At 47.2% G+C, this 23409-nt stretch overlaps 2 long non-coding RNA genes across 2 annotated transcripts in view; one reads left to right on the top strand and one right to left on the bottom strand.

Moving 5' to 3' along the window:
• LOC119869732 overlaps window positions 1–22780 on the bottom strand; it is a 41508-nt gene extending 18728 nt beyond the window's left edge. Inside the window, exon 1 of the long non-coding RNA XR_005372280.1 lies at window positions 22672–22780. This is a non-coding gene — a long non-coding RNA (uncharacterized LOC119869732). The remainder of the gene's footprint in view (window positions 1–22671) is intronic.
• On the top strand, window positions 9009–14243 carry LOC111090424. Its single transcript, XR_005372279.1, has 4 exons — window positions 9009–9326; window positions 9472–9638; window positions 11898–11999; window positions 14016–14243. It is a non-coding gene; the product is annotated as an uncharacterized LOC111090424 (long non-coding RNA).
• Window positions 22781–23409: the final 629 nt, after the last annotated feature.

The raw sequence follows: 23409 nt of genomic DNA on the forward strand, positions 1-23409 counted from the left end.
TCAGCAGAACTATCTGGGGACAATAGGCTTGCTTAGCTTCCCTAGGAGAGGTTAACTGACTCTATACATATTCAATCCTTTATTCTTTCATTTGTGCATCTAGCCATCCAGCCATCCAGCCATTCATCCACCCACCTATTCTTTCTTTTACTCAGAAGACACTGAAATACTCCAGCAGGAAAGGCCCTACAGTAAAGATAGAGGTTCATTTTTTGACCTATTCAAAAATACTTAGGAATTGCCATCTGTGTAGCAGGGACAGTTCTAGATGGATCAAATCAAGTTCTGGCTCTCAGAGAGCTAGTGGGGGAAGTGAAACATTTATACAAACGTTGATAATGCAATGAGGGACCGTGCCAGGAATGAGGGGTGAGGGAGGGAGTGGGGAGCACAGGCAAAGTAGGGACTCATGAGAGCAGATGGCTTCCAGCTGGGGAGAAGGTGGTCAGAGAAAGCCCGGGTGAAGCACTTGCGCTGAACCCGAGGAGCCATCTGGGCTGCACCTCTTGTGCCAATCACCTTCTCTCCCGAATTCAAGAAAGATAAGCAGGGCTTTTATTCAAAAGTAAACATGCAGCATTCCCAGCCCACAAAGTCATGACAGACTGAGAACCACAGATGTATCTGAGGAAAAGCATGATGAGAATTATGCCTCTGGGGACTGTGCCAGGTTTTTCACAGGCCATTTTCAAGTAAAAATTGTATCCGTATCTTTAAAGCTAAACTTTTCAGTGCCTGCGGGAAAATGGTAATGGGGGAATGTTAAGTGGCCCCAGCTGGAGTACAGCGAACCAGGACGGTGTAGGGGGCATGGCTGTCCCCTCTGCCTCCCACCAGAGTTGATCAGTCCCATTAACCATACTCGGTTCTTCAGTGCAAGGAAGATTGCCAGTCTACCCCTTGACGTTTGCTGAGCCATGTGACTTGCTTTGGCTAGTGAAGTCGGAGGGTCAACATGTTCATTCCTCACAGAAACAAGCGTGTAGTTTGCCATATTCTGCTTTTCCTGCCTCACCAGGAATGCATTTGAGGGGAAGTGTGAAGATGGACCTGTGGTCAGCCCAAAGCCCTGGGGCACTCCGAAGTCCCTGACCAGTCTACACTGGACAGGTGGCATGAACAAGGTGGTAGCCCTGGCCACGTTAATGCTAAGCCACTGGTGGTCATGGGCTGTTTATCCCGTAGCCTAACCTAGACTATCATGATCAAAATACCTGGTAAGTTCTTTTAAGATTCTAGTCCACTGAGTGGATGTAAAGGAGAAAAAGTCCAAGATACTGACTTCCTGCCTTCTTTTTTTTTTTTTTAAGATTTTATTTATTTATTCATGAAAGACAGAGAGAGAGAGAGAGAGAGAGAGAGAGAGAGAGGCAGAGACACAGGCAGAGGGAGAAGCAGGCTCCATGCAGGGAGCGGGACGCGGGACTCCATCCCAGGACTCCAGGATCATGCCCTGGGCCAAAGGCAGGTGCTAAACCTCTGAGCCACCCAGGGATCCCCACTTCCTGCCTTCTTAATGACCAAGGTCACCTGAAGCTGAAGGCATGAGAGATTTGCACAAAGTCCTTCATAGCGTGAGCCACATTCTGCAGCGTCTCAGAGCATCACCGTTGGCCCTTCAACATCGCTTTTGAGGCTGGAAAACTTGTCACTAATGGAGTCAAACACTGATGGGACTTCCCTTTTCTCTGCAATGATATAGATATTGGGGATTGACTGAGCAGGTGTCTGCCTAGAGCTAAACAGAAGGCATACGGGTTGGACAGAGAAAAACTGCAATTCCCAGAATCCCTCGCAACCAGATTCAGGATGTGATTTTAGGTCCTGCCAACCAGATATACTCAGGGGAGAGTTTGCTGAAGTGAACCATGCCATAGGCAGACCCAGCAGCTCACACCACATCTTTCTAGCGTCGTAGCTTCCTTTCTATGCTCAAGAAGCTACAAGTCTTGTGAGGTCAGATGAAGCAGTGGCCTGCACCAGTAAACAGCACGGCCAATGGCCTTGTGCCACCCTGTGTTTTATACCTAACCACGGTGCCTGAGTGCTGCTGTGATGTGCAGAGGAGACCCAGGCCACAGCAGGGGAGGACTCCTGGCATGTGTATGTGTGTGTGTGTGTGTGTGTGTGTGTGTGCTGGGAGGATGCTCTGAAATGGGTCTTGCTGGATCAGTGAGGAAGAGAGGGTATGGCAGGGATCTCCAGAGGGAATGATGGCTGGGGAACTTTCAAAATAATAATCCTTTTCTAAGCATCCAGAGGCTATGAGTGTGCACACTTAGAACACATGAGACTATAGAATAAGGAAACATTAAAAACAGCAGTTCTATCAGGGCACCTGGGTGGCTCAATGGTTGAGTGTGTCTGCCTTTGGCTCAAGTCGTGACCCCAGGGTCCTGGGATGGAGTCCAATAACAGGCTCCCCGCAGGGAACCTGCTTCTCCCTCTGCCTATGTCTCTGCCTCTCTCTGTGTATCTCTCATGAATAAATAAATAAAACCTTTTAAGAAAGGAACAGCAGTTCTATCTCCTGACTCAGAGTTTTACAAGGGGCAGTTCCACACTGAAATCTGATGCTGGAACCATGGCCTGAGGCTAGGAGTCAGCAGCTGACCAGGGATGCACACAGCCTGAATTTTGGCTCAGGACAAACCATGTGGCCTCTGGGCCTCCATTTACTTTGCTCCTAAGTGGGGGTCATCTCAATGTTTTGGAGATATTGTGAGGATGCTAACAGAGGGGAAAGTTCACCAAGAGCATAAAACTGTACATGTGAGTTCTGTTGTAGCTAGAAGAGGCTCGGTTCTGGGAAGAGGTGAGAATTCCATCTACAGGAAGGAAAGTCCTGGAAAGGCACAAAGGAAAGAGAGTGTGGAGGATCCAGGAAGAACCAGTGTGCTTGGACACCCCAGCCCAGGGTCCAAAGACAATCTGTGGGCACCTGCACAGCCCTGAATCCCTGCCTGGCCTCCCAACCACCATGAGCTCATGCTGACAGTGGGCTCTGAACCCTCAAGAAGCACCCATGGGGGTGGGCTTGGGAGGAGGGTGGTGACTAGACAACCTGGCTTCAATGCAGACCACCCAAGACTTTCATAGGTAATAGCAGATCCTCAGACATCCTGAACACATGACCCAAATGGCAAATGTTTCTCTTCATCCACAAAGTTTCAGAATCACATTGTTGTATAAAGTGAAGGCCCCAGCCAGTGTCTTGTCATAGCATCTCTCACTCCCTGTTTGAGTAGCAAAAGCCAGCTCAGTGTAGAGAGAAGACCCTCACTGCACCCCAATCCTATCTTGGGGTGGGACTGGGACTGGTTCACCTTTGAGAGAATCTCAAACATATTGGCACAATGACACTGGTGAAATCGGGTCTCCTTTTTCCTAGGCCACTGCCTCTTTCATCCCTGTTCTTCCTGCTTTCCTCCTCACTCTCATCCCAGGAGGTCAGAGGATCTCCTTTCCCCTGACCAGGCCTTCTGTCCCCCATAGGCCAGCGATGCACGCATGCACACAAGCATACAGGCATGTGCACGCACATGTGCACACACATATCACTCTTGTCACTCGTGTCTGTCCCATCCCACGGAGCTGGAGTCTCCCTATGCTGATCTGAGGAACCAACAGTTTGCTTGTGCGATCATGGGATCAGATACTGCTGCTGCGACTCTGGTCACAGGTACGTCACAGCTAAGAATGAAGCAGAAGTCCAGTGGGAGAGGGTCCTGGCAACCCGACAGATAAGAAGGTGGGAGGTTCAGGGTCAGGCAGGTGTTTTGTTGGGACAGGCCACCATGCCTGCACCTGCTCATATGTGGCCTTCTCCTCTGGATCTTATCGGCTTCCTAAATTCCTGTACAGCTTTCTCAGCAGGACAAAGTAATTCCCCTCATTCCAGAAAATCCTACTCCTCAGGAACATGCCAAGGAATGAAAAGCTAGACTTCACTGCAGGAAAGTCCTTGTGGGTGCTCCTTGGCCTGAGCGGAGTCACTGTCCAGGCCCTAGAACAGATGTAGCTTGTCCTTTCGATACCCCGGCATGGCCAGTGGCCGCAGGAAGTGAGGCCAGAGATAACAGGAGCCCTGAACCCCCCAGCCACACTTCCTGGAACTTCTCGAGATAAAGAGAAAACAAGCCTCTGAACGGCAGCGCTTGACCAGATGGCACTCGTCAGCCCCAGGGACCGAATCTCGGTGCGCAATTCAGGCCCAGCAGTCTGCGAAGAGGCAGCCCACTAGGTGCACCCCACATTTCAACCAGGCTCCCTTGGCTGATGACAAACCTTCTCAAGGCAGTATTTTCCAAGACTCAATGCAAATACCTTCCCCAAGCAAATGTGACACCTCTACCTCCACCATCAACCCTCCACCCACAGATCTCTAGGGCTTGGGGTTCTCCATCTGCCTGCTGCCACCTTACAGCTTTCGTTATTTGCATTCTAGCTTAATTCCAACATCCCGACCATTGGCTCCTTAAGGGCATGGAGCGGGCTTAACACCACTCATGGACACAGCCGTGGCCTGGCTGCGCCACCGCCAAAAGCGCCCTTGAGTGTTTATTGCCTCGCTGCAGGCAGTACAGCCAGCTGCCAGCCCTCAAGCTCAAGCGGACTCTGGAAATCGCCCTCGGCTGCAGAAATCTGCCTCGGCCAGTGCCACACCCTCGTCCCAAGGCAGCTGCGTCCTCCAGTGGTCCTTGAGGAAACAGAGGGCCTGATCCCCTTGTCCCAACCTGGGACAGCTCCGATGGGCCATCCCGGCTTCAGAACTCCTCGGCCTTAGCTGAGCCCTCCTGACCACGTGGAGCCCGACCACCCCCTCCACCCACTCCACCTCCTTCCCTTCCCCTTCAGAGCATCGAACCCAAGAACACTGTCTAGCCCGCCTCCTGCACGCCAAACTCCCGGGCACCCAACCTCCAGCAGAGGGCCTGGCAAAGAGGGGCTCCATGTGTACCGGTTGGCATGATCGAACAGCCGACGGCTCTATGATAAACCCGATCAGAGGACGGCCTCCTGGACACTGGGGAGTCGACCATACAAGGAGCAGCAGTGGCTCTGCCAGGGAAAAAGTGCCGTGTGGCACCAGACCCTACTTGGCAGGCCACTTGGAATAGTGGGCGAAGCTGGAGTCACGGAACCATGGGAAAAGCTGAAAATGTTCCCAGAATTACACCTCAGGCAGCTCCAGCCAGAAGGTTGTTTAATAGTGAAGGATAAGAAGGACCACAAGACCCTCATTCTGTGCAGAATGAGACTATTTTGCAAATCATTCTCAATCTATAATTTCTGCTATTCTTGCCAAAAGAAAATCCCTTGCATTCTGGAACATGCTCTGAGAGAGACAGAGATCAAGAGTCGAGGGAGAGAGCGTTCTTTCCTGGGCTGCAGCTCCAGCCAGGGCTTCTCAAGAAGGAAGCACTAGAGGGGCGCCTGGGTGGCTCAGTGGGTTAAGTGTCCAATTCTTGATTTCTGCTCAGGTCATGATCTCAGGGTCATGAGATCGAGCCCTGCATTGGGCTCTGCGCCGGGCATGGAGTCTGATTGGGATTCTCTCTCTTCCTCTCCCTCTGCCTCTCCCCTTTCCCTCTCTAAAAAAAGAAAGAGGGATCCCTGGGTGGCGCAGCGGTTTAGCACCCGCCTTTGGCCCAGGGCACGATCCTGGAGACCCGGGATCGAATCCCACGTCTGGCTCCCAGTGCATGGAGCCTGCTTCTCCCTCTGCCTGTGTCTCTGCCTCTCTCTCTCTCTCTCTCTCTCTCTGTGACTATCATAAATAAATAAAAATAAAAAATAAAAAGAAAGAAGTAAGCATTAGAGGGAAGGATGCTTTCTGAGGAATGAAACTGTTAAAGACCTGTCCTTAAGCAGCAGGCCATACAATTGCACATAGAGACCCAAATGTTACCTCGTTTGGTATAAAAGCCCTAGTGATGAGTTGGGGATTTTTTTTTTTTTTAACTGCAGATTTGTAGGCTGTAAAGATCAGTGGATCACAAAGAACTGGTACAACAAAAGAAGATCTGATGGGAATCAGAACACCTTTAGCTTCTTTCCACATCCAGTGGCCATGGATTGGTGGCAGCTCTGGGGACACCAGTGGGAAGACCTGAGTCCCAGTGTGGCTTCCAGAACCACTAGCAATGTCTTCGCTGACACAGATCGGTGGATCTGCGGCACATTCGTCCTAGACTAAAGTGCCTCCAGGTCCTCAGTGAAGAAGAATCATATTTAATACCAGAGCCATACTGTATATTATATGTGGTTTGTTATATAAATAATTGTATGTTATGCATAGTTAATTAAGTATAATAAATGATGCAGATCTTATTCCATGTCCTCATTTTATCATCTTTGAAAAGTGTGGGGACAAATAATCCTCTACAGACACTATCAAACAAATAGAAGCCTAGACACCATGAATCCCGACTGATCGTTATGATAAAAGCCCTGTGGGCCAGAGTGGGCAAAATGGGGGCATAGCACCCCCATGGATATGGCTTCATAGATGTGTCCCTGAGAACGGATGGCCAGCTTATAGAAGCGCAGGTCTTAGAGCTGAATGGGCCCTGGGAAACCCTCATGTCCACCCAACTTCAGGCACCTACCAGTGGAGTTCTATCTCCCTGGCCCCCCACATGTCCAGACAGATTTCTTCTAGATTTGGTATCTTCCCGTACTATCTAGTTATTATAATATTTTGCCTTATAAACATGCACATAGAACCACATCAGAAAAGAAAAGAAAGTAGGGTCAACACACACAAGTCAAAACCCATACGTAGAGTATATAACACTGAGAGGGAACCCAAATGTAAACTGTGGGCTTTGCATGATAATGATGCATCAGCTGGGCTCCTGCACAGTCACAATGGACCCCTGCTGTGTGGGGTGCTGACAGTGGGGAGCCTGTATGACCCTGTGGGGATGGGCGGTATATAGGAACACTCTGCACTTCTGCTCCGTTTTGCTGTGAACCTAAAACTCTTCTGAAAATAAAGTTTATTAACTTAAAAAAAAAAAGGGAAAAAGCAATCAAGCCCTCCCTGTACATGTGGAGCTCAACATCTATACCCAGTGATGATGGAAGCACCGTGGGCATGAGCTCCGGCATCAGCCGGTTGGGTTCCCTGGCTCTTCTTTCCCATCTCACTTAGGCAACACAAAATCCATGATTGGTGGGTATTGTGAGGGATGGAGTTTTGAGTTGGAGGAATTTGGGTCTAGAAAAGAAAGAAGATTTAAATAGATACTCATGTAATTAATTAAGTACAATGTCCTCATCTTTATAAGAGCAGCTCATCTGGGTCACATGGGGCTCCCCTTGTCCCCAGATCCCTTTCTTGGCACCCCACTTCAGTTCTTAGAGGACCTGCTTTCTACTGTGGCTAACCTTTGAGATCAACTTGTCCCATCACTTCCCTTTGTTGTTGGTCCCATTTGATCTAGATATGGAAAAAAAAATAACCCAATATATGACTTATTGTTGAAAGAAAAGGAGATAAGTTTCAAGAAGGGAAAGAATTTTTTTTTCTTTACAGCTCAGGAAACGCAACTCTCTAGATAAGTTTGAAAAAAAAAACCCTCTAAATTTCTTCTAATGCAAAAATAAAATTTCTTTTGAAAACCAAATTCATGTGTCTCAAACCACAGTCTTTTTTTTAAATATAAAAAGCAGATTTGGGATGGGAGAGTTGATCAGTTTCAGTCTGCTCCCTTTCTCTGTGAACATTAAACAAGCATGAAGAGTAAGATAATCCTTCTCATGCCCTTCCTCTGGCTCTTCCCACTGCCCCCAAGGGTTTCTTTTCAAAGTTATTTCAGTTATTGTAGTTTCTGGCCCTAATCCAACATTTTTTTGCAAAGTATGTAGTGGGAGCACTGCAGTGTCTACAGGGCTTTAGCATCCGTGTGTGTGCGTGTGTGTGTGAGAGAGAGAGAGAGAGAGAGAGAGAGAGTCTATGCATTTATGTGAGCCCCTTGTGTGTGTGTGAGTTTGTGTGCGTCTCTATGTGTGTCTTGTATGTGTGTGAGAGAGTTTGTGTGCATCTGTGTGTGCCTTGTGTGTGTGTATATTTGTGTGTGTGTGAAAGAGAGAGAGTCTGTGTGCATCTGTGTGCCATGTGTATGTATATATGTGAGAGTCTATGCATTTATATGAGTGCCTTGTGTGTGTGTGTGAGTTTGTGTGCATCTGTGAGTGTGTCTTATGTGTGTGTGAGAGAGAGAAAGAGAGCCTGTATGCATCCGTATGTGTGCCTTGTATATTGTGTATTTGTGTGTGTGAGAGTCTATGTGCATCCATGTGTGTGCTGTGTGTGTGTGAGTATGTGTGTGTTTTGTTAACTGTTCTGATCCTGCTTCTCTAGTGGTGCAATAGTTTTGGAGAGTTCTCGGGAACAACTTTGCAAAACACCGTATCAGAGCCTTCCTATCCTGTTTCTATTAAGCAATTCCAGCCTTGGAAAGACAACATTGAAAAGTGCCTCCAGCTGAGCAATCTGAAGATTCAGAACAATGTTTACATGTGATTAAACAGTCACCTCTCAAGGCCACCAAGCCCATCAGCAGCGCCTCCGCAGCATATCATCTGGGCAGGTAATTGAACCCTGCCTTTGAACCACATCTGTAAACTATAGATAATTAAACCCACTGTCCCAGGGTTGTCATGAGAATAAAACTGGGCCATGTCTGCAATGGAGCCAGCACAGAGAAAGTACTTGATAAATAGCAATCACCTTCCCCCGCCCCCCAAAAGTGTCTCTGGGGCAAAGGCATGGCTCTAGACCCTGTCCTCCCCCACGCTGCCTGCCAACATGCTTCCACAGAAAGTGGCCAGCAGATGAGCCCACTCTGGCTATCTCCACTTTTCTTTCTTCTCAGCCCCGGTTGATGACAAGTCCACTGTGACTCTCCCTTCCCTGAACCCATAAAGTCAGCATCTCATCACAAAAGACTGAGCTGCTTGTTAAGGGTCTCAAGGGCCTTTGCTTGGTCTGCCAAACAGACTGTAAGGTACCAGAAGATAGGCTTGGGTTTCCTATTCCTGTGGTTTTCTCCCAAACTGCCTGCACTACCCAGGGTGATCTGCTGGTGTTCCGTGCTGGACAAATTGGCACAGGCCCAGTGAATGGAGTCCCTGGAGGGCCACAGTCAGAGAAGAATCTAGCCTGGTGTGGCTGTGTGAGTCACACGGCAGTGTGGGGAGCCTGAGGTTTGGGCCACTAGGGGAGAGATCGCCAGCCGTCCCGTACCCAAAGCTTGTGCCTCATCTGTCCTTTGAAATTGAGGCAGACAAATGGTGACAAGGACAAATCTTGGAAGGTGAGCATGTGCCTGATGCTAGCCATTCCCCTGGAGACTCCCCTATGCCCACCAGACACCCAGAGACCTACATAACCTCCACCTCTATAACTATCACTCATTTTCAGACCAGTTGCACACTAAAGCCTTCTATTTTACTTTCTAGAAGCTCTTGGTGTTGTTGGGGCACTATTACCCTGCACGAGGGAGGTAGACTCATCCAAGCCATGTGTAAATGCTGATTCTAGGAAGTCAGGAGCCCAAGCTGGAAGCCCAAATCCACCAAGTATTAGCCTTGAACAAATATCAGTGCTCTTCATCTGTAAAATAGAGGTAATAATCTTTCTATTGCCAGAACTTTTATAAGAATTAAGTTATTAGTGATCGCTAACATTTGTTAATACATACTGTATACAGGCTAGGCTGCTTACATGCATTTAATCTGGATCCCAGAACAACCCTGTAATGTGAGCACTGTTATGACAAGTGAGACACTTAAAGAGTAAGTTTCCGATGCGACATCAGAGTTACTTGGCCAAGGTTGACATCCATTAAGTGGCAGGGCTAGGAGAAGCAACAAGAAGTCTTTTCAAGAGTTTTTATCCCTATGTATACTTTGTCTTCCCATCTGTAATGGGAGACTTTTCAAGGGTAAAAAATATCCCTTCTACCTCTTTTATATCCAGCCATATAGTTTTTAAAAACACACAAAAAATGCTTAATAGACGATTGAAGGAGGAGATTTTTGGGGGGTGGAGGGTTGCATTTTTATTTTTAAGGAGCAAAGGGCACAAACTCTCCAGAGAAATAAGAAGACTTAGAATATAGAAAATTAGAGATTATTTACATACAGCTCCACTAGAGACAAGAAGAATAGACTAATTATTCTTCAAAGTCCTTTCTAGACTTGTAACACTGGTACTAAAAATAGGTTGACCAGTCAAGCTGTTGACCTTGTTCATGTCTGCAATTTCTTGTGATCTATCTACTCATTAGTTTCTGACCATCGTCACTCACTAGAGGGCCATGCTCTGCCCCTGAATTCCAATGGAAAAATGAATGAGCCCATGATGAGTGAAAAGGCCTTTATCAGCTAGGAGAATCACTTTCCCCATGAACAGAGCTCTCAGGATTCGACTAGCTGGTTCTCACCTGTCCCGATCAGGGTCCTGACTACATTGTGAGAGCCTGGCAACTGGGGACTTGATTACCTTCCAGGGAGAATGGGGAGACGGTTACAAAGGCAGATGAAGAGAGAGCCTTCTTAGGCCACCGTAAGGAGGAGAATTCATCTCCCAAGCCAATGACAGGATATTTCCAAACACTCTCAGAATTCTTGCCAAAGATATACCCAGATTTCCTTCTCTATGCTTTTGGGTAGAAGTATTCCATTCCCAGGTTGGATGATAAGGCCTCCTCCTCCTTACTTCATGTAGCAGCTGAACTTCAAAAGTTGTGCGCTCAAGCCAAGCAGGGCCAACTCTCATGAAAACCTGCTAAAGTGAAAACCTCTCGGCCTGCCCGAAGGATTGATCTGAGACAGAGAAGCAGCAGCTTCAAAGCTGGAAGGAGAAAATGGGATCCCAACACCCAGTGGTTATCAAGAATGAGGGCTGGGGAAATTTGATAGGGAAGATCCAGGAGTTGTCTGGAAGGTGAGGGGACATTGTGAGATGGACTCCATGTGGATGAAGTCTAGTGATCCATAGATGAAAGAGAATGGAATAGGAGCTCAAAGGTAAGTAGAATTGTTTAATGAAGAGGAGTCATGGGCCTATTCACAGGTCAGGAAGGACTGAGTAGAGGGAAAGATCTTTAGGGTGACCTACCATCTCGGTTTGCCCAGAACTGAGGAGTTAACTAGGATGTGGCGCTTTCAGTGCTAAAACAAGGAAGGTCCCAGGTAAAGCTGAACAAATTGATCAGAATCCTGGAAGAGGTAGAAAGGCTGACTTGAAAAGGAGAATGAATTCACTCTGTAGACCAATTTTTAGGCCACCGAGAAGTATCTTGATGCACAAAGAACACCTGGATTTAAGAATTATGGAAACACATTCTCAGCTGTTCAGTGAATTTAGTGCAGGCCTAACATCTCAGTCTCCATGCTAGTCCTCATTTCACGCTCTTGCTTAGTTTCCACCACTATCTAGAGCCTTCTGGTCACTTGACCTTCCAGCTCTCTGCTCTCCAACTCAGAGTCAAGATTTCACTGTTAAATCCTCAGCTCCTAAAAAAATAAAATAAAAAAAAAATCCTCAGCTCCTGACAAATATAGCTCCTAAGAGCCAAGGCCCCAGGCCAGGCCTCTCCTAAATGCTGCGTGGGTGGGAAGCACTCAGGCCTGCAGCATGTGCTCGGGCTTGCTCGAATATTCCCCAGGTTTCTTCCCCTCCCACTTGGCCACATCTCTATGGAACCCACATCCACAGATTCCCCCTTTGACACTGCATCATACCCAGCCTCCCCCATCCTAGGCCCACTTGTTTCAATAGTAGCTTCACGAGCTTAGGCCCACAATTCTTCTTTAGTGTGTCTTCTCTTAGAGTTTAGGAACTCCAAAGCCAACAAAGCTCTCCCCCTTCCATCTGGCAGGAGTTAGAAGCAAACAGGTGTCTTGAAAAGATGGAGCCAGAAGATTGGGGAATAGCTGTGGCTCTGCTGCTATTAGTCACGTGACTGGGCAAGTAATTCAAGGTCTGTAAGCCTCCATTCCCACATCTGTAAAATGGGTATATAATGCCCTCCCAGGGTCTGCCTCAGTGAATTAAAGGGATAAATAAAAATCTTAGACACGTTATAAAGAATTATAAATTCTGGGATGCCTGAGTGGCTCAGTGGTTGAGCACCTGCCTTTGATTCAAGACCTGATCCCGGGGTCCTGGGATCAAGTCCCACATCGAGCTCCCTATGGGGAGTCTGCTTTTCCCTCTGCCTATGTCTCTGCCTCTCTGTCTCTCATGAATAAATAAACAAAATCTTAAAGAAAAAAGAATTGTATATTCTCAGACATGCCATAAATAAGCTAGCAGCACAGAAGGTAATAGTGAGAAAGGCATACTGGAAAGCCAGCAATAAATATTTGTTGAATGGATGAATAAATGATTGGATCAATATGGAATAGCTAAGGTCAGTCAGACCTGTGGAAAACCTACAAACCAGTCAATGCTGGCCAAGGTATAAAAACAAGGGTGAGTAGTCCCAAGTTCATAAAGGTGGAAATTTCAAGTACATCAGAGATGTGAAAACAGACAAGGTGGCAGGACACCAGGTACGAAGCACTGGCCACGGAGGAGGCCTCACAGTGGCAGGCCCCGCACTGGCTGTGAGAAACCTCCTGGATAGGAGGCCAAGCACAGGGAAAGCTGCCTGCTAAACCATCCTAGAATCCCATAACTAGGCTGTTGGAGCCAGAAGCGGTTCAGACGCGAATGTAGGCGAGTAAAGCAGACAGTTATAAGACAATAGGCACACTGCCTAATAATGTGACCTGGAAAATGTATGCCCTTTAAAAGGGAGACATTTAAAAGTCAGTTAAAAACAAAACCTTTGCCAGCCAAACAATTATGGATGAAGAAATCGACTGAGAGAGTAGAGCCTGCCGGTTTATAACAGCCCTACTACTGGGATGTAGATCTTCTGACCATAAGCAACAAATTATCCAGACGATGGGAGGGGTGTGTGTGTGTGGAGGGTCTATGAAGAAGGCAGGTGGATGGACATAAGGCCAAGTAGGTAATGAGACACAGAGAGAGACCAACTGGATGAGTTTGCTGGGGGTAACTGGGTGACCAAAACAACAGAAATTCTATCCTCAGAGTCCTAGAGCTACAAGTCCAAGATCCAGGGAGAATTGTTTATTCTAAGACCTTTCTCCTTGGCTTACCTTCTCCATGTATCTCCATGGGGTCTTTCCTCTGTATGTCTCTCCATCCTGATTGCTTCTTTTTTTTTTTTTTAAGATTTTATTTATTTATTCATAGAGTCAGAGAGAGAGAGAGAGGCAGAGACACAGGCAGAGGGAGAAGCAGGCATCATACAGAGAGCCTGATGTGGGACTCGATCCAGGGTCTCCAGGATCATGCCCTGGGCTGCAGGCAGCGCTAAACCGCTGCGCCACCGGGGCTGCCCCTGATTGCTTCTTTTTATCAAAACAGCAGTCACATTGAATTAGGACTAATGATCTCATTTATCCTTAATTGCCTCCTCAAAACCATTTCTCCAAATACAGTCCTATTCTGAGGTACTGGGGGTTACACTTCAATATGTGAATTTTGGAAGGGACCCAGTTCTGCCTATAACCCCAGCCCTCAGTAAAAACCAATGATCCTTCAAAATTTTAATGAGATGTGTTCTCTTTGGTGCTATGTATACTAAAAATAATCAAAAGACCTTATGGGAACAGAACAAGGTTGCCTAGGCATAGGCAACAGCAAAACCCAGATAATCAGCATCCCCATGTCCCTCACGCCTTAATTCTTTCATTCAAAAACTACTTTTGGGGACGCCTGGGTTGATCAGCAGTTGGGCATCTGCCTTCAGCTCAGGGCATGATCTCAGTGTCCCAGGATCAAATCCCACATCAGGCTCCCTGCATGGAGCCTGCTTCTCCCTCTGCCTGTGTCTCTACCTCTCTCTCTCTCTCTCTCTCTCTCTCTCTCTCTGTGTCTCATGAATAAATAAATAAAAATCTTTTTAAAAAATTACTTTTAGGGGTTGAAGCTGCTATATTACAGGCACTCTGCCAGATGCTGTGAACACAGTGGTGTCCTGGCCACCATGGCTGACCTGGCCCAGGCCTTCAGGTATTTCAGAGTCTACTGAAAACTTTGTTCTCCTCATTCCAAGCTTTCCTACTTATGTGACTTACACCAGACTACTTAACCTCGGTGAACCTCAGTTTTTACATCTGTGAGGTGGGGGAACAATTAGAGAAGATAACATGACATGTATAAAGGGTCTGTCGCAGTATGTGGAACTCATGTGTTCTCAATAAATGTAAGCCGTCTCCCCTAAGTCTTATTATCTTGGATTACTCATAAAATAATACATACTAAGGAATTAAACTTTTCAAATTTGAAATGGAACATCCTTATTTTGCCTGAATTTGACACATCCCATTCCAGAGGCAAGACAAAAACAGGACCATAACTTATTAGTGGAGACAATGAACATGTTATCAACAGAAATGCACATTCCGAGATAATGCAGGCCTTGCTTCCCAGGGTCCAGCTTATCCCTCCCTTGTCTACAGTGGTGGGTTGAGGAAGGACTGGCGCCATCTTGAACCATAAATCATTTCCAAACAGTTCCTGGAGGGCACAGACCCCCAGAGCAGCACCTTCCACGCAGCTAAAGAATTTCCTGCCAAAACGGATAAGAATTTCCTGTTTTGCTTTTCATTATTACTTTAAATAATCATAGAGTCTCGGATGATCATGAGCAGCAGGGGTTGGGAGGGTGTGTCAACATCTTTTCTAGATTAGCTCAGGATGATTGCTTGAGAAGCAGCAAGTTGAGATCTGGACAAAATGCACAAAATGATGAGTCAGGAATGAGACAGGACATCTGATACCTGGGCTTCCCCTTTGTTTGGCTCTGAATTTCGCTCATGCCTTTGACCATGACTCTAGACCAGGCAGGAGTATCCTCCCTGTCTCTCTGCCTGATTCTTACTTTAGAGTTCAAGAGGGAGCCCCCATAAGCCCTTGGGGTTACTCCTGTTCCCTCTCAGGAAAGCCCTGGGTACCCTTTGGGCCATCTGCACATCCACCACAGGCTGGATGGCTAGAGGATCCTCTCTGGGGGTTCTGGGGATACTGGCTTGAAATTTCAACCCAGGAGGAGGGCTTCAGCCCACTAGCACACTAGACAACCATCTAGGGCTCTCTCTCCATGTGTTCCCTTGCCTTCTGCCTTCTCGGGAGAAGAGAACAGAGATCCCATGGTTTATCTCTAGAACTGAGCACAGCTCCCCACCTCCCTCACTCTAGACGTGCTCCCCATCCTGACTTCCTCCTTTCTGCAGATGCCACCTTTCTTCATTTGTATGACTCAAAACCTCCCACTTATCTTTATTCCTCCCTCTACACCATCCACTGTCACCCCCTTATCACCTCCAGCCCCAAGGATAGCAGTGGCCTCCTACCTGGTATCCACCCCCTGCCCTGCCTGGGGCTGCTAGTGTCATCCCAACACTGCTTCATAAGTTCACAGACCTGCTCAGAACCTCCAGGGCCTAGCAAATAAGGCACACACCCCTCCTCCTGGCATTCCAAGTCCTGAGTGATCCTAGGTAAATCCCTCCTGCCCACAGGCCTCAGTTTCTCCTCTTCTAGAATGACAATATAGAGCAAAAATCCCTCTGAGGCTTTCTTGCTCTATGTTGCTCTGTGTGCCTGACCTTCCCCACAGGGTTCATTATGGTGACCCCCACAGAGGAGGCACTTAGGATGTGCTGATGATCCACGGTGGCGTCAGGTGTATCCTAGCTTTCCCATAGGAATGACCAACACTGCTTTCTTCAGGTGGGGCAAAGGCCAGGCAAGATGTGGTGACCCATTCTCGAATCTCCCTTCCCATCTCCTAGGTCCTCATACAGTTGCCCACAGGTAGGAGTTTATGCTTGAGTCTCCTCTACCAGACCCTGCCTTTACCTGCCCCTTCATTGAACTAACACTCACAAGACTTTAACTGATGCCACAGAAGTATTGGGCTCTTGGCAATAGGTGTCCTACAATGAGAGGCGTGGCCTTGCTTTGTCCTGGGTGTGCTTCTTTTGTTTTTTTCTGATCACACCCCAATTCTTGACTATTCTAAGAGCTTTTAGCCTTTTTTCACCTGGTCATTGAGTTTCTGTCTAGGACTAGCACTTAATTCCTTTCTTTTGTATTTTGTTCTTTCTCTAGGCTGCCTCTGCATGAAACTAATTAGATTTTTATTTTTTTAAGACTGTATTCATTTATTTGAGAGACAGAGAGTGAGCAAGCATGGCAGGGAGGGGGGTGGTGGTGGCAGGGGGAGAGGGAGAAGTAGACACCCAGATAATCAGGCACCCAATGTGGGTCTCAATCCCAGGACCCCAGGATTATGACCAAAGCTGAAGGCAGATACTTAACCGACTGAGCCAAGCATCTCAGGAACCAATTCTTTAGAAGTTAAGACACTTATCAAGGTTCTAAAATGTGGCAGACTCGCTCTTACTCTTGGACACAGTGGCAGAAGTTGAGGCTACCCCTCAGCCATTAGCCACATGCCTGGCACTTCCTTAAGGGGTGCTCAACCCTCGAGGAGGAAGGATCTCAGGGTATGGGTGACCTCTTCTTATTGGGGCAGAGAGGACAGGCCATGACCTGGTGCAGTGTCTGTCAGGGCAAACATTTTGCCACAGACACCAGTTTGCAAGGGCACCGGTAGCTGTGGGCTTGCCCTTTCCACTGTGGGCCAGCTCTGTGGAGGACATGAGAGCGACGGCAGAGGAGCAGCCAGAGGAAGAGGTCCCTGCAGCCTCCACAGCCTCTGTTGAGCCCCGCCCCGCCCCGTCACCTAACCCTGTACAAGTAACCTGACCACATCACAAATGGAAAGGACCCCAGAAGGTCTAGTTCAACCTGTCCGTGAGAAACATGGTCCCGATCACATATACATGTCAATGTTCTAATAGCCACCTTAGCAAAAAGAAGCAGGCAGGTGAAATTCATTACACCCAAACTACTGTCATCTCAACAGGTAATCAATATAATTATTATTAATGAAATAGTTTACATTCTTTCTAGGGGCGATCTTCAAAATCCAGTGTGTATTTTAGATTTGCAGCACATCGCAGTTTAGAAGAGTCACATTTGGGGTGCTACCTTGTGATTAGTAGCCTCTGGACTGAGAACACAGGTCCTAGTCAAGCCCCTCATTACTACAGATGAGGAGACTTAGGCCCCAAGATGAGAAGTGAATTCCATCCAGATCCCAGCTTCAGAGGCAGAGTTAAAGCCTAGGTGCTACGTAACATTCTTTGAGTTTGTACCACTAAAAAATAAACCAAACCAGAACAAACCAAAAACGCTACTCAGCAAGTAAATAAGATGTTGGTTTATACAAATCCCAGACAAAAGGCTAAGGGTACATTAGCAGGGTTACAAGAAGGAGCCACGTGACTTTCAAGTTCAAGCAAGCTGCATGCTGAGGGAATTCCTCACCGCCCTCTGCATGAGGTAGTTATTTGTGCTCCAGCAAAGGCCAAACAAAGGCAGCCACGCTGCAAAACAGACCGATGCTCCTTCCAGGAGAAATAAGGCCTGCAAGCGCTGCCATTCATCCAGCTGGCAGTGCTCACACTAGTGGCCACTAGGTCCACGGGCTTTGCTTCCGACCTGCAGCAAGATGTTGAACGCAGTATAGAGGGTCAAGAGAAAAGACTATAGATTCTGGAATCAAGCTGAGCCAGGTTCCAATCCCCGAGAACCTCTCTGAGTGTCTGCTCTTTCTTCTGTAAAACAGGAAAGGCGCCGATGCTGCTACCTTCCCTTGATGCCTGCTGGACACATCGGATGGCCCGGCCCCGCCGGTACCCACTAGTACGTCCTTGGCATACAATCAGGCCTCCATAAAATTTGGCTTTCCTTCCCTGATTTTCTGGGGGCTGGCTTCTCACAGCAAATCAATGCCATTCTCCAAACTGGGGGGAATGGGTACACGGACTGCAGGGCCACTCTTGGCCAGGACTGCTCAGGTGGCTCTGGAATGCTGGAGCTATCTCATCATGTTTGCGAGTGTCTCTGGAATAGGTCCCCCAGCTGGATCATGACCTGAATGGAGCACAGCCTTCCTCCAGTCCTGGTGACCCTCATGGCAACATTGCTGCCTGGGATCAGAGAGCAAACCAAGTCAGAATGTCACAGCTCCTTGTCTCATTACACTGTCGGGGCTAGTCTCAGAGGGAGCAAACCCAGGAATGAGCGCTGGGAACAACAATTTTGGAGGGGAGCACCTCAGTGGGAGGATAAATTTAGTGCCCTGCTTGAATATGAGAGTGTCCCTCTCTCCCTGTGGTATTTTTAATTCTAACATCAATAAAAATAGAATTTCCTGTTGATCTGATGAGAAATTCCTGTTTTCCCAGGAAGCAGGGCACCCTATCCTGGGGAACATGGGCAGTAGGGGTTACCAACCACTTCCGACATGGATGATTAAAGAAAGGAGGGGCCGGGTGGACCTCAGTTCACATTTATTTATTTTTAAAGTGTAAAGACAACTCATACCAAGCAGAATCACAGTGTGTGATTAATCGTTTCCTACATATATTGAGGACCTTGGCTGGCTTTGGAAGGCCTCCTTCTGCTGATTCCCTGGAGCCAGGATATTTTTAGTTACCAGATGTCATTTGGTCCAGGCCTCTCAGGCAGAGCTGTTGGACCTCATACATGGAATGTGGCACAGAAGGGCAGCACCTCCCAGGGGGTATGCAGGTGCCAGGCCACAACCTTCACCCCAAATCCCTGGTCACCCCAACTTGAACTCTGCTTTGAGGGTAACCCCAGAGCCTTTGGTGCCAGGGCCCCAGCTATGCTTGCTTCTGCACAAACAGTGCAAAGAGTTTGTCTCTGGTGGACGTTTGTGGTTCTAGGGCCTCCCAGAGCCCACTTCCTCTTCCTTCTGTTAACTGCTCCCTTGTTTGCATTTGGTGAGCCACCTCCACCTCCCACACCAGTGTGCTGGCCTGATGGAGCTGCCAGTCAGGGAGTCTTGTCCTCCCCTAGTCTGGTGACCCATCATCCAGACCTTCTCCTAGGATCAGGAACCTTGACTGGAGCCACCCAAGGCAGAAAAATGACCATTGCTTCTTTGTCCCAGCAGTCCATCTCCTTCCCTGGCACCCCAGCCCTTATGTGGTCCCTGACTTTGGAGGCTGATTATTGATTTCTCTAATTCTGTGGGCTACCCAGTAGCCTTCTGAAGATTTTCATTTTCTAATACTTGCAGATAACATCCTGTGACTCACACAAGAGCATACTAAGAGTGACTCAAGAGTCGGCTTGCTTGTCTTCTAACAGGGAAACAACAGTCACTGCACAAATGTGTGACCCTTGACTGCTTGAGTAGCTCCCGCAGGAGACAGGCCCTGCAGCCTTTTAACAGCATTGTGATAAGGCCAGCAGGGGTGACAGCACATTTGAGAAAGGAGGAGGTTGAGCTTCAGAGACCTACTCAGCTACTACCCAACCTGGGAATGACAGAGCCATCCTAAAACACCGCCCTGCCTTCTGACTCCACCCTAGGGTGCTCTCCACCAGACCACACTGTCTCTCCAAGGCCTCTTGAGCTGAATTGGAGCTGTTTCCCTAGGATGGAGCTATCTAACATTTAGCTTCTTCTGCCTAGTGGTGCCTGTGTCCTGGTTCACCAGTGATTGAAACTGGTACCTGACCTCTGAAATACATTTCCCAAAGTCTGACTTGTCACAGCCTCCAAGCAAAGTTTGCTTAAAGACACAGCAGCAGAGTCATCTTCAGAATGTGACCAGGATGGTACACCTAGGTTTCTACTGACTATTCACAATGGTCAAATTGTGGAACGGCCCAAATGTCCATTAACAGATGGATGAGTAAACAAATGTGGTCCATCCACACATAAAAGGAAAGAAATACTGATGCATGCGACAATGTGGATGAAACTCAAAGCCATGCTGAGTGAAAGATGCCAAATATCAAAGGTCACATATTATTCCACTTACCTACAATATTTCAGAGAAAGGGAACTCCATAAAGATGGATGACAGCTGGTTACCAGGTACGGGAGGGAGGAGGAAATGGGGAGAAATTGCTTAGTGGGTACAGGGTCTTATTTGGGAGCAATGAGAAAGTTTGGAACTTGATAAAGGTAGTGATTCCATAACATTATGAATATTCTAAGAGCCACTGAATTGTTCACTTCAAGATGGTCGATCTTATGTGAACTTTACCACAATAAATCCCATAAAAACTTAAGTTGATAAAATAATAATAAAACTCATTTGAACAAAATTACAAAAATATCAGCAGGACCCATCCCTTCCTTTTTATTCCTGTTCGTCTCCATGTCTTCTTTCCCTTCCTTGTTGAAACATTCACACTCACCTGTCATCACAGGGTACCCTTTACCCCATTTTTAATCACCATGTTGGTTCTCTCAACACTGCCCAGGCACCCAGTAGCTGCAGATGAAGGCTCAGTCTGGTGTTCAAAATCCTCCAGTCTCTGCATCTAAACTGCCAAGCATCCCGTCTACTTTAGGCAGGCTGCTCTCCCTGCTGTCACTGGTCCCTGAGGCCCTTGGGCTCTTCCAGACCAGCCCCCACAGGAGAAAGGATCCTCATGGACCTTTCATCCTCCATACAGGTGGAATGAGGGCAGTACTACCAAACCACTGCTGCCGTACCACTAAGAGTTTCATTCAACCATAGCCTTCTTTGTACTAGCTCTACCTGATGTTGATATTGGGGTGCAGACACAGCCCCTCAGAACTGAGACAGTCTTCCTGAGCCCCCTGCTTCTGTGTGGTGGGCTCTGGTGTCAACTCTGCTCTGGCAACTATTTCTTCCCCTTTCCTTCTGCATTAGATCTGATGCAGCCTTCTCTCCCCCTGCATTTTGACCATGAACCTCTACTCTCCTTTGTTTTTACATTTCCTTTGACCTCTCCCCTAGTTGATAGGTACGATTTATATGGTTTGGGTATTTTTATGACTTACTGAAACTGGACAATGACACTGGAGTCAAAATATCAGGGCAATCGCCACCTATTGGGAACTTTCTCATGGGGTGGTGCTGTGCGTTAACAAGTCAAGAGGTCCTAAGAAGATAAAATGAGATCTCCTGAGAACAAACATCTCTGACTTCAGGGCAAAGTTCCATGGACCAGCTGGCTTTCAAAGGCCACTGCTGGACAGAGGATGTGGTGTGACTACAGTGATTGGAGGGGCTGCACAGGAGAGAGTTGTCAAATGCTGCAGTGGGGGTAGGGGGACATTTGTTTGAGGCCTTGACTGAATGGCTGGTTGGTTGCTTGGGTACTCCTGGTTTATATGCCTTTATCAAACATAGGCAATCATGGAGCAAATGAGAGCTAAGATTCTGAGAGCCAAACTGCAGGGAAGAGCCACCAAAAGAAGAAGGGGTGTTCTGGTAACACTTTACATACAGTATTTTATCTAATATTTATAGTATTTGTAGCTGGAGAGAGATAGAACCCACTCCACATTAGAGGGGAGGAAACAAAGACTGAGAAAGTTTAGCCAAATTGCTGAAGCCACATAGTGGCTACCTGTGGAGTGTCGACTTGAGTTCCAAAGCCCCTGCTTTCCCTTCCACTCCTCTCCTTTCCTACCCCTTCCTCGAGCTTTTCTCTCTAAGAATTAACTTACCCTTAATTAGCTCCCACACCTTGGAGGTCCTTTTCCTGAAGTCCTACAGTACATACTATCTCTGTTATTCACTTAAGCATTGATCTCTTCATCTTTTAATATATTCTGATCTACTTTAACCTTCTAACGTACTACTCCCTGTTTCAAGAGCACGTATTTTTTAACCTCAGTGAAAGCATAGATTCCTTGAGAGGACACAACTGGTCTGCTCTCCTTTCCCCAGGCCTCCCTAGCAGGATGCTGAACAAGCAAGAAGCAATCATGACACCCTGGGATCTGGGAACTGAAATGGTCTTAAAAGATAATTCCTCATCTAGGACCATCTCCCTATAGAAGCTCTCTAATGATCACAAGAGCAAAGAAGCAAGAAATATATTGAATTTCATCTGACTTCATGACTTCTCATGCTTTCTGTTCTTAAATACAATCTCTAATTCCTTCTAGGAGAAAAGAGTTATTTCCATTCCTTCCAGGATTTTGGCTCTCAGAGTTCCAGAGCTGACAGTCATTGCTATTGAAAGTCAGAGGACATACTGACTCTGCACTTATAAGTAATCCAGGTTCACAATCCCTTATCCTAAACCCTGGGAACCAGGTGTGTTTCAGGATTCAGAGTGTTTTAGACTTTAGATGGGCAATGTGACGCGTGTACAATGCATCATGTAACAGCCCCAGCGGCTCCACAGCAATACCTCATTAGCGTTTCTAAATATAGCTATGCATCACTTCAGGAGAGGCTTCGCTTCCAAATGAGTTTTGACACCACATATACAATTTTCAGAGCTTTTCTGACTTCAGAATCAGATAACAGACCATGGACCTGTTATAGATAGTAATTACTGAGTGCTTATACTATGTCAGCTCCGCTAACTGCCTACTGCAAGGTACCTCATATAATCCAGCAATAGTGCTGTAAGGCAGGTTCTTGTTTTACTTCCATTTCACAGATGAGGAAACTGAGGCTTTAAGAACTTACCTAAAGATCATACAGAGAATGGGCATTGGAGCAGGACTTCATGTGTAGCTTTGGCATCATCCCCCTTCTGTGGGTGGTCCCCTCTAGGGCCATCTACAACGGTGGACCTAGAAAAGACAAGTGACTCTCATGGGACCTGTGGGCTATAGACCTGGGCAGGTTTCACCTAAGGGCATAGAGATGTAGAGCCTCAAGTCTTGTAAGCAAGAAATGAGACAATATCAGCCACTTTCTTGAATTAATTGAATGACAGGTTCAGGGACAAACCTTCACCTTAACAATGAATGAGACACACATGACACAGGCATCACCTGTCCTGGGAGGGTCTGCATAGTACAGTGAATGGGGCAGGAGATCTGAGGTCAGACCATAGGGATCAAATCCTGTAAGTAGGTGGGGGATACTGGGCACACTAGGTTCCTTGCACAACTTCACTTCTCTCTTCCAGAAACTAAGGTTTCATGATGTTTCTTCACAAGATTGTTTTCCAGGAAACAATGCATATAAACACAGTGCCCAACATGAAGCAGGCCCTCGATATTAGCTTCAAATAAAAGTATGTGAGGGACACCTGGGTGGCTCAGCAGTTGAGCATCTGCTATCTCCCATGGGGAGCCTGCTTCTCCCACTGCCTACGTCTCTGTCTCCCTCTCTGTGTCTCTCATGAATAAATAAATAAAATCTTTTAAGGACAGCCCAGGTGGCTCAGCAGTTTAGCACCGCCTTCGGCTCAGGGGA

The sequence above is a fragment of the Canis lupus genome, chromosome 17 (assembly GCF_011100685.1).
Source record: "Canis lupus familiaris isolate Mischka breed German Shepherd chromosome 17, alternate assembly UU_Cfam_GSD_1.0, whole genome shotgun sequence".
Classification (NCBI taxonomy): domain Eukaryota; kingdom Metazoa; phylum Chordata; class Mammalia; order Carnivora; family Canidae; genus Canis; species Canis lupus.